The 12,797-nt window shown below is 38.1% G+C and overlaps 1 long non-coding RNA gene across 3 annotated transcripts in view; it reads right to left on the bottom strand.

Annotated features, from left to right (window-relative positions):
* Positions 1 to 12,797, bottom strand: part of LOC135204320 (uncharacterized) — a 313,217-nt gene that overhangs the window by 272,863 nt on the left and 27,557 nt on the right. The gene's annotated exons all lie outside the window — the stretch shown is intronic.

Here is a 12,797-nt window from a genome sequence, read left to right as displayed (position 1 = left end):
TATATATATATATATATATATATATATTATTTTATGGTATGATATATATATATATATATTTAATATATATATATAAAGAGAGAGAGAGAGAGAGAGAGAGAAGAAGAGAGAGAGAGAGAGAGCTGACACCATCCAAGATTCGAGACGGTACGTAACGTCCATAGCATCAGAGCTAACCGTCTCACCCTGTATCCCTAACCATCCCCCCCACCCCTTGCCACCACCCCCACAAGTGATATATATGGGACTGTCCATCAGGCAAATGAGAATAATTACACTGAGCAAAGAAAAAAAATTAGAACAAATTTGGAAAAGTCACTGAGACAAATGAGAAAAAATGAGAATAAAAGAAAACACTGAGAAAAGGGTTTTTTTTATAAGAAAAAAACTACGAAAAAATTAGGAAAAAAACATTGAGAACCAGAAAAAATTAAGCAAAAACACGAGAACAAAAAACTTAAACCCCAAAAAATAAACGTTGAGAAAAAATGAGGAAATGAGAGAAAAAAGGACAAGACAAAAAAAAAATAGAATAAAAATGACTGAAGATGCACATATTTTCATTCTGTATTTTTCATTAATACAATACCGTAAGTTTTTTTTTGGCCTCGAAACTTTTTAATATTCAAGAGCAAATCAATCAATCAATTTAACAGAAGGACATTCAAATCTTCGATATAAATAATTCTACTTTTTGAAAGATCCTATGACAGACCCATTTGCCGACTCTTCTCTCGCCCATCTCTCTTTGAGCTTTAGGCCAGGAGGATACGAGCCACTCTCTGTGGCGCCACAGAGTGGCAGGGGGGAAACACATATGGGAAGCCATACATCCCCTCCACACACCAACGCCACTCTGTGGCGCCACGTTGTGGCTCGTGTGTCCTCTTGGTCTTACCAGGAAAGCCCGAGAGGATAATAGAGGGTGTCCATAAAGTCCCAGTACCATTACAAGTATTTATTGCTCGCAATGGTACCGGGACTGTATTCTTTACCCTTTTATTATCTCCCGAGAATCGTATATAGAGAAGAGACGATAACACCTCGCGTTATCTCCCTCCTCCGTTATGTAACTCTCCAGTCTTCATTATTCCCCCTACATATCCCCCTACCTTCTTCTCCCTTCCCTCGTCTTTCTTTTCATGGGTTCCTCGGCGCTTCTCCCCACCCCCCACCGCCACCACCCCTCTCTCTCTTCTTAATCCTCTAGCGTTCTCTTATCGCTTGTACGTTTCCCTTTTTATGTCTTTTCATTGTCTCTTATTCCTCTTATTTCGGGTTCCCTGCTGTGCATCTTAATCTCTCTCTCTCTCTCTCTCTCTCTCTCTCTCTCTCTCTTCTAATATATATTTATATATATATGTGTATATATAATATTATATATATATATATATTAATTATTATTATATATATATATATAATATTATATATATTTATATATTGACGAACTATCGCTAAAACATGCGATATCTCATCTCCATGTAATCGTAAAGCTCCAGCTTTAAGACTATATATATATATATTAATATATAATAATATATATATATATATGTGTGTGTGTGTGTGTGTGTGTGTGTGTGTGTGTGTGTGTGTATGTATAACTGAATCACGAAAGTTAGGAACGTGATAAATCCATTTAGACCCTTGTATCTGTAACATGTTTAAGAAGGACCTCAAAGATATAATTACTGACTTAAATAAAAAATCAGTTGCCTTAGAGTTATTAATTTTGTTGTCTGACATGTATTGTGAATATGGTTTTGTTTACCAAGTTTGAATAGCTGTCACCTATAATCCTTTAATTGTCTTGAAATTGTAACTGAGATGATTGTCTTAAACCTTTAATTGCACCCATTGTTTATGCTTGTTTGGGAAGGTTTCTTATCTTCCAGGTTTGTCGGATTCTAGGTACTAATCTCTTTATAATCCTTATCTGTCAGTTATACGAATCTTCTTGTATTGTCTTTCCTCATATGTATGTCAGTCTCGGCTCAGTAAAGGACTTTTAACGTCGAAAGATCTTGCAGACCTCCTTCGTTTATTTTTCCTTCGTGGCATATATCTTATAATATATATATCAATATATATATCTATATATATAGTAATATATGTATATATATATATATATATATATATATATATTAATATATATATATTTTGTATATATATATAAGATATAAATGTATGTATATATTTATAATATATATATATATATATATGTATTATATATAAATATATATATCGTCTGTGCGCGCGCGCGCGTTTCCTTTCTAAGTACTGACACCTCTCTCTCTTTGTTTGGAAAGTCTGCGGCGTCGTATTATGGCTGGGTCACGCTGACCAGTAGTACCTACCTACTACCGAGTTTTAGCCAACCACCAAAGTCCTACTCTCTCATCCTTTCACAGGAGTCCCGAGTGCCCAAGGACATCGTTCAAATCTAGGGTATTTGGGCACAGGAGCTTTTTCGACGTTGACAAATAAATACCCAGTGGCTGGCTTTCCCTTATCTTCAATATCATATTATGATGGATTTTGATCAAAAGTTCGCCTGAATGTTCAGTACTTTGCAGTGACTTATTATTTTTTTTACTCTTACTCTCTCTCTCTCTCTCTCTCTCTCTCTCATCCGAGCTCCTGTGAACGTCGGGAATACGAAAAATAAAATAAAATTAAAAACAGATTTCTAGTCTGGTTCTCCAAAGGGGGTATTAGTCTAGCTATCTCCGCACCGCCCACCAAAAAATCTAAAGATTTCCTGCGAAAGAGAGAGAGAGAGAGAGAGAGAGAGAGAGAGAGAGAGAGGGGTGAGAGAGTGGGGATCTAGCTACTGCGGGCTCTAGAATAGTCCAGAGGAGTGACGGACGACTCTGCCCTTTGCATGTCATAGAGAACAGTCTCGATATTTCGTTTTCCGCATTTATTAAATATTCCATGAGGATAGCCCTCTCCAACATTATTTTAAATATACCTATTAGAAATTACAGTAGTATAACCCTTTCTGATTTTATTTTCAGTGCCTACTAAACGTCGCACAAGAATAACCCTTTCCAATTTTACTGCCAATACTTATCAAAACATTAAACAAGAATAACAATTTCCAATTTCATTTTCATTACTTTACGAAATATTACTCGAGAATTACCCTTTCCAAATTTATTTTCTTTACTTCATGAAATATTAAACGAGAATAACCCTTTCCAATTTTATTTTCAATATCTATAAAATACATGAGAATAAATTTTTCCAATGTTATTGCCAGCCAAAATCTATAATTACAACAGAATAATCCTTTCACGCACTGCCTCTACCTTCCTTTACAAATATATATATATATATATATATATATATATATATATAATATATATATATATATATATATATATATATATCCACACACTTTCCATATCCTCCAATCAATAATAACGAAGGCGTGTAATCACCGAGAGAAAGAGCAGCTTCGGCAAAAGGTCAAGAAACCATTGCATGCAAGATCATGGCACAATGAAATCCCGCTTTCCACCCACCCACACTTCCACCCGCGGTCCCCCCAACCCAACACCTCGGCCCATTTTTTTACCGGGGGAAGGGGGGGGGGCAGGGAGAGGGAGGGCCCGGGGGGCATATTCCCGGACTGCACTGAGGCTTCGGCCAGGCTCCTCCAGGCTCCTCCCTAGAGCTCTGTGGGCGGAGATATCTCACTCCCCTAGTAGATGATGCATTTCGCTCTGCCAGCTTATTTTGTTGCCTTTTTTATTATTATTATGTTGTGTAAACATGAAATTGTGATATATATCCATATTTTACGATAGCAGTATGCATATTTTTCTATATAAATCAATATTATTCATAAATTTATTGCAATATGCTGCTAGGCCAAGTTCGTTTAGCGAAAGTTTTGCAATACGATCCGAATGGATACTATGACATTTACACGAATATATACACATTTCATCGCAATTGAAACTCAAAATGTAACAGTTAGTGTGTTTCCAGATATTATATATATGCATTTGGTTATTATGAGTAATAGTCAAATGACTAGCACATTTAAAGGAAGAGCGCTTCGTTTCCTAAACCCGAAGTTTTGTTTACATTCGTCAGCTGACGTATGGCCTAACTTCTGTGGGCGGATATATCTCACTTTCCTTGCAGACGATGGACGACGCATTTTGCATTTCGCTATGCCATACTGCCCTCTTCATTCTTCTCCCAGTCATTAGGTTATTTTGTTATGTTTTTGTTATTTTTATTTTAAGTTAGGCTTCTACATGCTGCCATCTATTGTCTTACGTACTACTCACTCACTATGTTCATTCTTCTCCCAGACATTCGCTGGTTTTAACTTTGTATTATCTTTAATATGTTATGTCAACATGAAATTTTATGTATATCCGTTTTTACGATAGCTGTGTACGTATTTTGCTATATAAAACAATATTTCTCATAGATGGATACTGTTTATTATCACTATTTCTTCATCCACTGTGAAAACTACCTTTATATTTACAAGAACTGCGTATGCACTTCTCACTTATTATTTCCGTGATCTTCAGATTTAACTTTTTTTATTTTATTAGGACTCGTGTATGTATTACTACTAGCATCCATGCCATGTGCGTAGGAAGCTGCTTATATAATTATCTACATACATATATAGTAATGTATTCTGTGATGCTTCCCATATTCCTGGGTATGGGATGGCTGATATATATTAGATGGATACTGTTTATTATCACCATTTCTTCATCCACTGTGAAAACTACCTTTACTTGCTACTTGTCGCCTACTAGCATCCATGTGCTTAGGAAGATGCTTATATAATTATCTATAGGCATTTATTATAATAATGTTGAAAATGGGTTTATTTTTCGTACAATATATTTTTTGTTTAGTATCCTCGCACTTATTAACCCTCCCACTTGTCCTTTTACTACAAGTCTGCAGCATGTAAGACTATTGATCTCGCAGCTTCAAACTATCATCAGTATTATTTAGCAATAGAGGCTGATGCAAGATATTTTCACAGTATAGAGAATTATTTTTTATACCCCTTTCATGTCCATGCTTGATGTACATAAAAGTTCATTTATGCACATTGTACTGCAGTGTAGATGATGGAAAATTGATGACCAGGTTGTAACAACAGGAAAAGTATGTATGGACTAGAAAAAACAGCAGGCTACGTGAAGCTCCAAGTTGTGCAAGGTTGCCACCCTTTAGAAGTGAATAATTCTGAGAGCAAAAATGAAGGAACACAAACTAAGTACTGAAATTAAGGTCAATGCATCATGAAGAGAAGAGAATTTTTCTGAAGCATACTATCTGAAAAAGGAAGGTTGAGCCTGTACAATTTTGACATATACAACGAAAATAATACTACAGAAGTGTATGCAAGGGTAAACATTGAGGAAAATCATAAAAATTCCTTTTCATATATGACTAATAATTTCACCAACATTCCTTTACCCAATTCATCAATGCCTCACACATTTATTTTCCACATTGGCACTGCCTTTAGTGCATTTGATAGGTATGATGTGTCAAAACATGGAGTGATACAAAGAGGTCTTTTTTCAAAACATTGATGATAAAAAAAATAGGATTGCTTTCTCTTACATGAACCATTATCTTTCTTTAAGCAATTCTTTGGCAAGATATAGCATACAATACATTGGGGCTTGTGGTTTTGTCGTCATACTGTGCTGGAAAATGCCTTTCTTAACCTACATTCCATAGGATTTGAATATCTACCCCTTGAGTCTTGCTCCCTTTACAGCCTAACCTAGTGTCAGTCATTTTCCCCAGATTCCTTTATCAAGCTTATTAGTGGAATTCTGAATATTGTAACATATATTTGAGTCTACAAATGCAGCATTAACTATTAGGTGCTAAATGGGTTGGTACCATCTTTTCCTCTTTCTTTTGTAAGGATATCTTGTGCAAAGTTGAAACTTATCATTTAACCCCCCCCCCCCTTATACATATTATATTCTTTATGAACAGAGGGCTAATCAATTTTTCCCCCTTTTTGACTGAATTTTCACCTTATAAGTCCTCATAAAAGAAAAGACAAACAAAATTTCAAAGGTTAGGCTACACCAAGAGTTAAAGAGAAAAATCAAAAGGGCAAAGTCAGTGGACTGATAAAAACAAAACAATATAAAGAATTTTTGCCATTAGTAAATTCAACATTGTTGTTTATTACTAAATGTGATGTTTACTCTATTGAAAAACAAAATTTTATTTACAAATTCCTTCTCGTATATAGTAGTAAAAGAAAAACAGAAGTTAGGCCACACGTCAGCTAACGAATGTAAACAAAACTTCGGGGAAGTTCCTTTCCTATCAAATGTGCAGTCATTTGACTATTACTCATATTAATCAAGTAAATATATATAATAATATTTGGAAACACCATTAACTGTCACATTTTGAGCTTCAATTACGATGAAATGTGTACAAATTCGTGTAATTGTCATAGCATCCGTTCACATCATAAACACTTTCACTAAAGAACTTTGGCTAGCGGCATATTAAGTACAATAAATTTAAGAATAAAATTGATTTATATAGTAAATTATGCATATTGCTATCGTAAAATATGGATATATGTCACAATTTCATGTTTACACAACATAAAAATAATAAAAACGCAACAAAATAAGCTAATGACGGTGGAGAACTAAGAGGGCAGCATGACTGAGTGAAATGCGTCGTCTGCTAGGGGAGTGAGATATCTCCGCCCACAGTGCTCTAGGGGAGGAGCCTGGAGGAGCTTGGCCGAATCCTCAGTGCAGTCCGGGAATATGCGCCCGGGGGCGGGTGATCCAAGACGACGATCGATTCTATTAATTCGTGTTATATAATGTGTTTATATAAATAAATAAATAAATAAATAAATAAATAAATAAATAAATAAATAAATATATATATATAATATATATATATATATATATATATATTCGATATTCTTGTCACTACAAAGCCTCGAGATCCAACTTCAAAGAAATATGAAAGAAATCACGATGTCCGGTAGCGGGAAACGAACCGACCTGCGTTACCATAATCATTACGAGGTTACCTTGTGGCCTTTTACAATTACATGTGTATCTAGTAAAATGACCTGTAGATTCTACATAATATATATATATATATATATATATATATATATATATATATATATATGTATATATATTGTTCGATTCAAAACGCTTTAGTAACCGCTAAGTATATTACTTTACAGCGACGCAAGTTGACGACATTCAACCAAAGAATTTATCAATCGACCCTCGTTTCTCCTATTCTTAAAACTGTTAAATTCAAAAAGAAACCCAATAAATGACGAGCAACTGGGGTAGAAGCACAGGTATGACATTCGATATAAATAGCATCTCTGCTCACACTGAAGTGAGCAGAGAAATATTTGACATCTCGAATATGACTTTTCTTTTTTATGTTGGGTGTTCAGTGCGATCAAACGTCTCTGTATCTCTTTCTTTTCTTTTTTTATACAAACACCTCAAGGCAGGCACAGGTGTGTACACACATCACTCATATGCATTCACCACTAATAAAGTTTACGCGTTAAACTGCATGAACGATCAAAAACCCAATCGTATAAATTCCACAACATACGTGAGTTTCCTTAAACAAACGAAACAAACACCTTTATTTTTTTCTTGCTATCCCAGCAGCGACTGTGAAGCAATCTCTCGTTACTACGATCAACATAGACGATGGGTCACTTCACCGTGCGGCACATGAGCGCGGCAGGGAAGGCCGTAACTCATAAGGTATCTTCGTTCCATGACGCGCTAAATTAAGACGCTGCTAAATTAAGCATTATCTTTTTTTCTCTGGGGTTTGTTTTGATGAAATGGGTGGTAGATGTATGACAGTCACTTTTATATATATATATATATATATATATATATATATATATATATATATATATATATATATATATATATATATATATATATACATATGCCTCTTTTCTCGTCGATATAAAAATAAATGTGTGGTAAGTGATACAGTTTTTAATTCGTAATAGGTCAGAAGGGATCTTCGTTTCATGACGCGCTAAATTAAGACACTGCTAAATTAAGCATTTTTTTTTCCTTCTCTGGGGTTTGTTATGATACAATGGATGGTAGATGTATGATAGTGATTTATTTTGATATATGCCTCTTTTTCGTCGATATCAAGATACATGTGTGGATTGTTTGTTTTGTTTGTTGGTTTGTTTGTATGTTGTTTTTACGTTGCATGGAACCAGTATAATGTGAGATAAGTGATACTGTTTCTAATTCGTAATAGGTCAGAAGACATCTTCGTTTCATGGCACGCTAAAGACGCTACTTAACTGAGCACTGTCCTTTTTTTCATGTTCTGGGGTTCGTTACGATAAAAAAGGGCGGACGATATCTGATAAGTATTCATTTTTATAGGCTTGTGTTTTTATCGTTATCAAGAGAACCTTCTTATATGCGTCAGACTGTATGTAATACACAATACTACAGTTTAGACTGTTCGTAATTCGAAATATCGTTTTATGCATGTACGTATAAAAGTACGTGCTTTTGTATATATGTAGCTGAATGCATACGTACAATATATAAACATATATATATATATATATATATATATATATATATATATATATCGTGTGCATGTATGTACGTAGGTACGTATGTATGTGTACATTTGAACGAATATTCATTCATTCATAAACCTCTAATTATCGTAAACGTCGTGTTATACAGATCCTGTGCCGGTGACTAAGCCGAGAAGTAATGAGTAACCTCACCGACGAACTTTTGAAATTGTCAAGGAACGGTTATTGACTCGCGCCTAGTTTCTAAAAATAGTTGGAATGCTTTTTGACGTTTTTTTTTCTCATCCGCACGGCTGAGCTGGGATCATTTATCTTTATACATTTCTTTAGCGTCGCGTGATTGTCAATAGAAATATATAGATAGATGTAGGTCTATAGAAATATATAGACAAATATCTGTTTGTAGGTGAAGATCTAATCCGATTTTTTTTCTTTATTCTCATTCATAGTCCGCCTACTAGGGATCTTTTCCTCTTATTTGAATGTTATCTCTCTCTCTCTCTCTCTCTCTCTCTCTCTCTCTCTGCGCCCTTTTTATTTCACTCTCCGTTTGTGGTTATAAGAGATCTCTCTTATTTGTGTTATCTCTCTATCTCTGTCCTCATTTTTTCTCTACCTTATTCCTCATATTCTCTCTCTCTCTCGCTTAGTCCTCCTTTTTCTCGCTCTCTCTTTTAGTTCCCATTTCTCTCTCTCTCTCAGTCCTCATTTCTTTCTCTCCCTCATTCCTCATCCTCCCTTCCCCCCCCCCCTCTCTCTCTCTCTAGGTTTTCTGAATGGGAAAGTCGTAGCGAGTGCGAGGAGGAGGAGGAGGAGGAGGAGCATCATCATCCTCGTCAGGGGCCTGGAGTGTAACGGCATTTCGGCCCCGGTTTCTCGACAGAGAGAGAGAGAGAGAGAGAGAGAGAGAGAGAGAGAGAGAGAATGCTGATGTGATGGGTAACCTATCGGTCTATCGGTCGTCACCTTAGCTGCTTTTAGGGTGGGTGACTCCGATAAACTCTATACACTCTCTCGCCACCATTGCTGCTGGCAAGCTAAGTCTCTCTTTCCCCAGCGGGGTTTGGCGAAGAAGGACGCCAGGAGTACTTCTGACTTAGTCTGAGAGATCCTCAGAGAGAGGTCTCTGAGGAAGATCGTCAAACAAGCTCTCGCGTGCTCGCACAAACACCTCCGCGCCACCGGTGTTGGTGGCGAGCTGCTCTTTCCACCCTGCGGGATTTGGCAAACTAGATGTCAGTGGTACTAATTCTAAGTGGATCTGCGAGGCCCTATGGGTAATACTCATGCACAAACACTCACACATACACACATACAAACATCCACATACACGTCTTCCGCGACTGACTGACCCAGCCGCCTCCCTCAACCCTATAATGGTTACTCTTACCACATGCCACGTACCTCTGGCGAACACCAACACAAGAGACTCACCAAGGGGGGTCTCCAATGCACAGAGTTTGCCTCTCTCTCTCTCTCTCTCTCCTCTCTCTCTCTCTCTCGTTACACTATACCAAATGAACACGGCCGCCACGACCAACGTCCAATGCTCCCAGAAACATGATCCGTCGCCCCGAGAAGACAGTTCGCGCTTTATTTTTCTTTTAGTCTCCTTTCTTTCGAGAACGCATGAGAACCGTCCATACGACGTCCAGATCGAGGCGAGAGACGTCGCACAGTCGAATATCACAGGAGGATGGGGAGGAGGAGGAGAAGGAAGCGGGAAAGAAAGCCAATGAACAGCATTCACTCAACACGTGTTGGAGAGAGAGCAGCGTGTTGTGTTTTGGTTCACAGAGGTCAGTCACCCCGAGACGGTGCTGAAAACTCTGCGGCAATTCCCCTCCCGCGTTCAACTACGTACCTTAACTTTCCTTAACCTAAATTTTTACGTTTGCTGCTATTTTCTTTCTCCGTCGTTCTTCTCCTCCTCCTCCTCCTCCTCTATCTGTTCTTATTTCCTGTTATTAACTGATAAAAAAGGGGAAATGTGCTTGTAGAAAGATGCGGATCAGAATAAGAATAGGTCTATTTCTTAGATAGAACGATGCAAATAAAGTACGACTAGGCCTATCTTTTATTCAGATAGACCTATCATAACGAACGCTGGCAAACGAAACTTAAATTAGGCAAGTAACAGCCCTGGAGCATGAACAAACGACATAGAACTATGATTCATGACTGGAGGCACGTCACAAGTACATCGACACAAATATCAAAACCGCTTAGCGAGAGCCATTGTTGTCGTCGTTCGGAAGGAAAGATCCAACTGCTGATAGCATAAAGTTTCTGCTCCGGGCGAAGTCGATGAAGAGGAGGAGGAGGACGACGACGAGGTGGAGGAGGACCATCCTGACGATACCTCATTGATTCTCCCGACTTCCCGTTATTTTGTTTCGGTGCTGAGTGGGAGGAGGAGGAGGGAAGAGGAACGGGAGCAGGGGTACCTCCTCCTCACTCCCCCCCCCCCAACCCCAACCCGGCCTCGGCCAACTGCAAGGTCTTTGCTCTTCCCATCTCACCGTTCTCATCTCCTTAACCCCTTCCCCGTCCCCCTCCCCTACCTACCGCTGATGAGCAATGCATGCTTATTGCAAATCACGGAGAAGCTATAGCAGTATTCGAATTGTAGGCGTTTTCACCACCACTGCATTTACATATTTACGTTTTTGTACGTGCGTGGCCCCCCCCCCCCTCTCTCTCATATATATATATATATATATATATATATATCTATATATATATATATATATATATATATATATATATATATATATATTCGAGTACGTCAGTACTTCCTATTTCCAACGTAAACACGATTCCACGTCACGTCATTAAGAACACTTATGGGTAGATACTAAAAGCGCCGGGAATTAATTCTGTCACGCGAACACGCTCCTAATACATACTACATAAGTGGGTTTGCGATAACACTGACTGAATTGTAAACAGTTTTTTCTTTTATCATTTTTTTCATCAAAGAAGCGTTTTCTCGTACACGATGTTGCAACAGCATAATTGGGAGTTCGTCCTCTAAATAGAACCCCCTCCCCTCCCCCCGATAAACATAATATGTCATTAGACTCGGGTTCGTTTAATTTGCTGAGATCCGTGGCCCTAGAGAGCTGTCACGTCACGTGAGTAAATGAATGAAGGGTGAAAACGCTGAAGGGTTATTACAATGTATAGGAGTAAAGAGCATATGTTTGGAGTTTTCCTGATGTTCAGCCTACGTAGGCCTAGTAGTGGGATTTCGCATTTTGACCAGATACAACAAAATAATTGAATTAATACTTTTATGTACGCTTTAAATACATCTCGAGACTGTATATCTCCGTACATATAATGTTTAAGTTAAATGAAGCAGTCCAAAGCCTGTAAGAAAGTCAGCATCGTAGACATACTTTCCCATACTAATGACGAAGGATGTGATCCCATACTAATGACGAAGGATGTGATACGGTCTAAAAAATCCTGCCGCATTCCTTGATTTTTCTTGCTTATCCTTTAATTGCAGTCACAACCCGCAAAACAGGACCACCGAGATTATTCCATTAAAAGATCTCCGCCGTTTCAAGTAATCAAAGCTGTTTGCCCGCCTCGGGCCCAATCTGTTGCATGCTCGGTAATCAGACGAGAAGAATTTCCAGCGGTGTTGCCATTCAAAAGGTGAATGTCCCAGTTGTAACGTAACGCTCTCCCACTGCATGGTAAACTGAGCCCCGAACAGCCGTCATAGCTTTCGGTACATGGCGATTCAAGTGCCGCCTGAAAGCTATGTCAGTCAAGGCTTAGAGAGAGAGAGAGAGAGAGAGAGAGAGAGAGAGAGAGAGAGAGAGAGAGAGAGAGAGAGAGAGCATCGACCTTCCCAGGTTTCATTCAGGCAGCGTGCGGTCCGCATCTGGCGACCTGTCGGCGTCAACTGGGGGGAAATTAACCAGTCAGTGCCTATCTCAATTCCCGACCGTAAAGCCTGCAATACGTACCAGACGTACGATTCAACATGGCACCCCCATTTATTCGGTTATAGATACTACGGTCGCTGTTTCTTTGCATTGCTGGATGCAATATACTGCAGTGTCGTTTAGTAAGAGGATATTTCATGTGTTTTTGATGAGCCAAGGCTTGACAGTGCATTTCTGTTATTGTCTGTGTAACTGAGACAACATTAACTCGA

Source organism: Macrobrachium nipponense, chromosome 44, assembly GCF_015104395.2.
Source record: "Macrobrachium nipponense isolate FS-2020 chromosome 44, ASM1510439v2, whole genome shotgun sequence".
NCBI classification, from domain to species: Eukaryota; Metazoa; Arthropoda; class Malacostraca; order Decapoda; family Palaemonidae; genus Macrobrachium; species Macrobrachium nipponense.
Note: the sequence above shows the minus strand (reverse complement) of the source record. Positions and strands in the feature narration are given on the sequence as shown.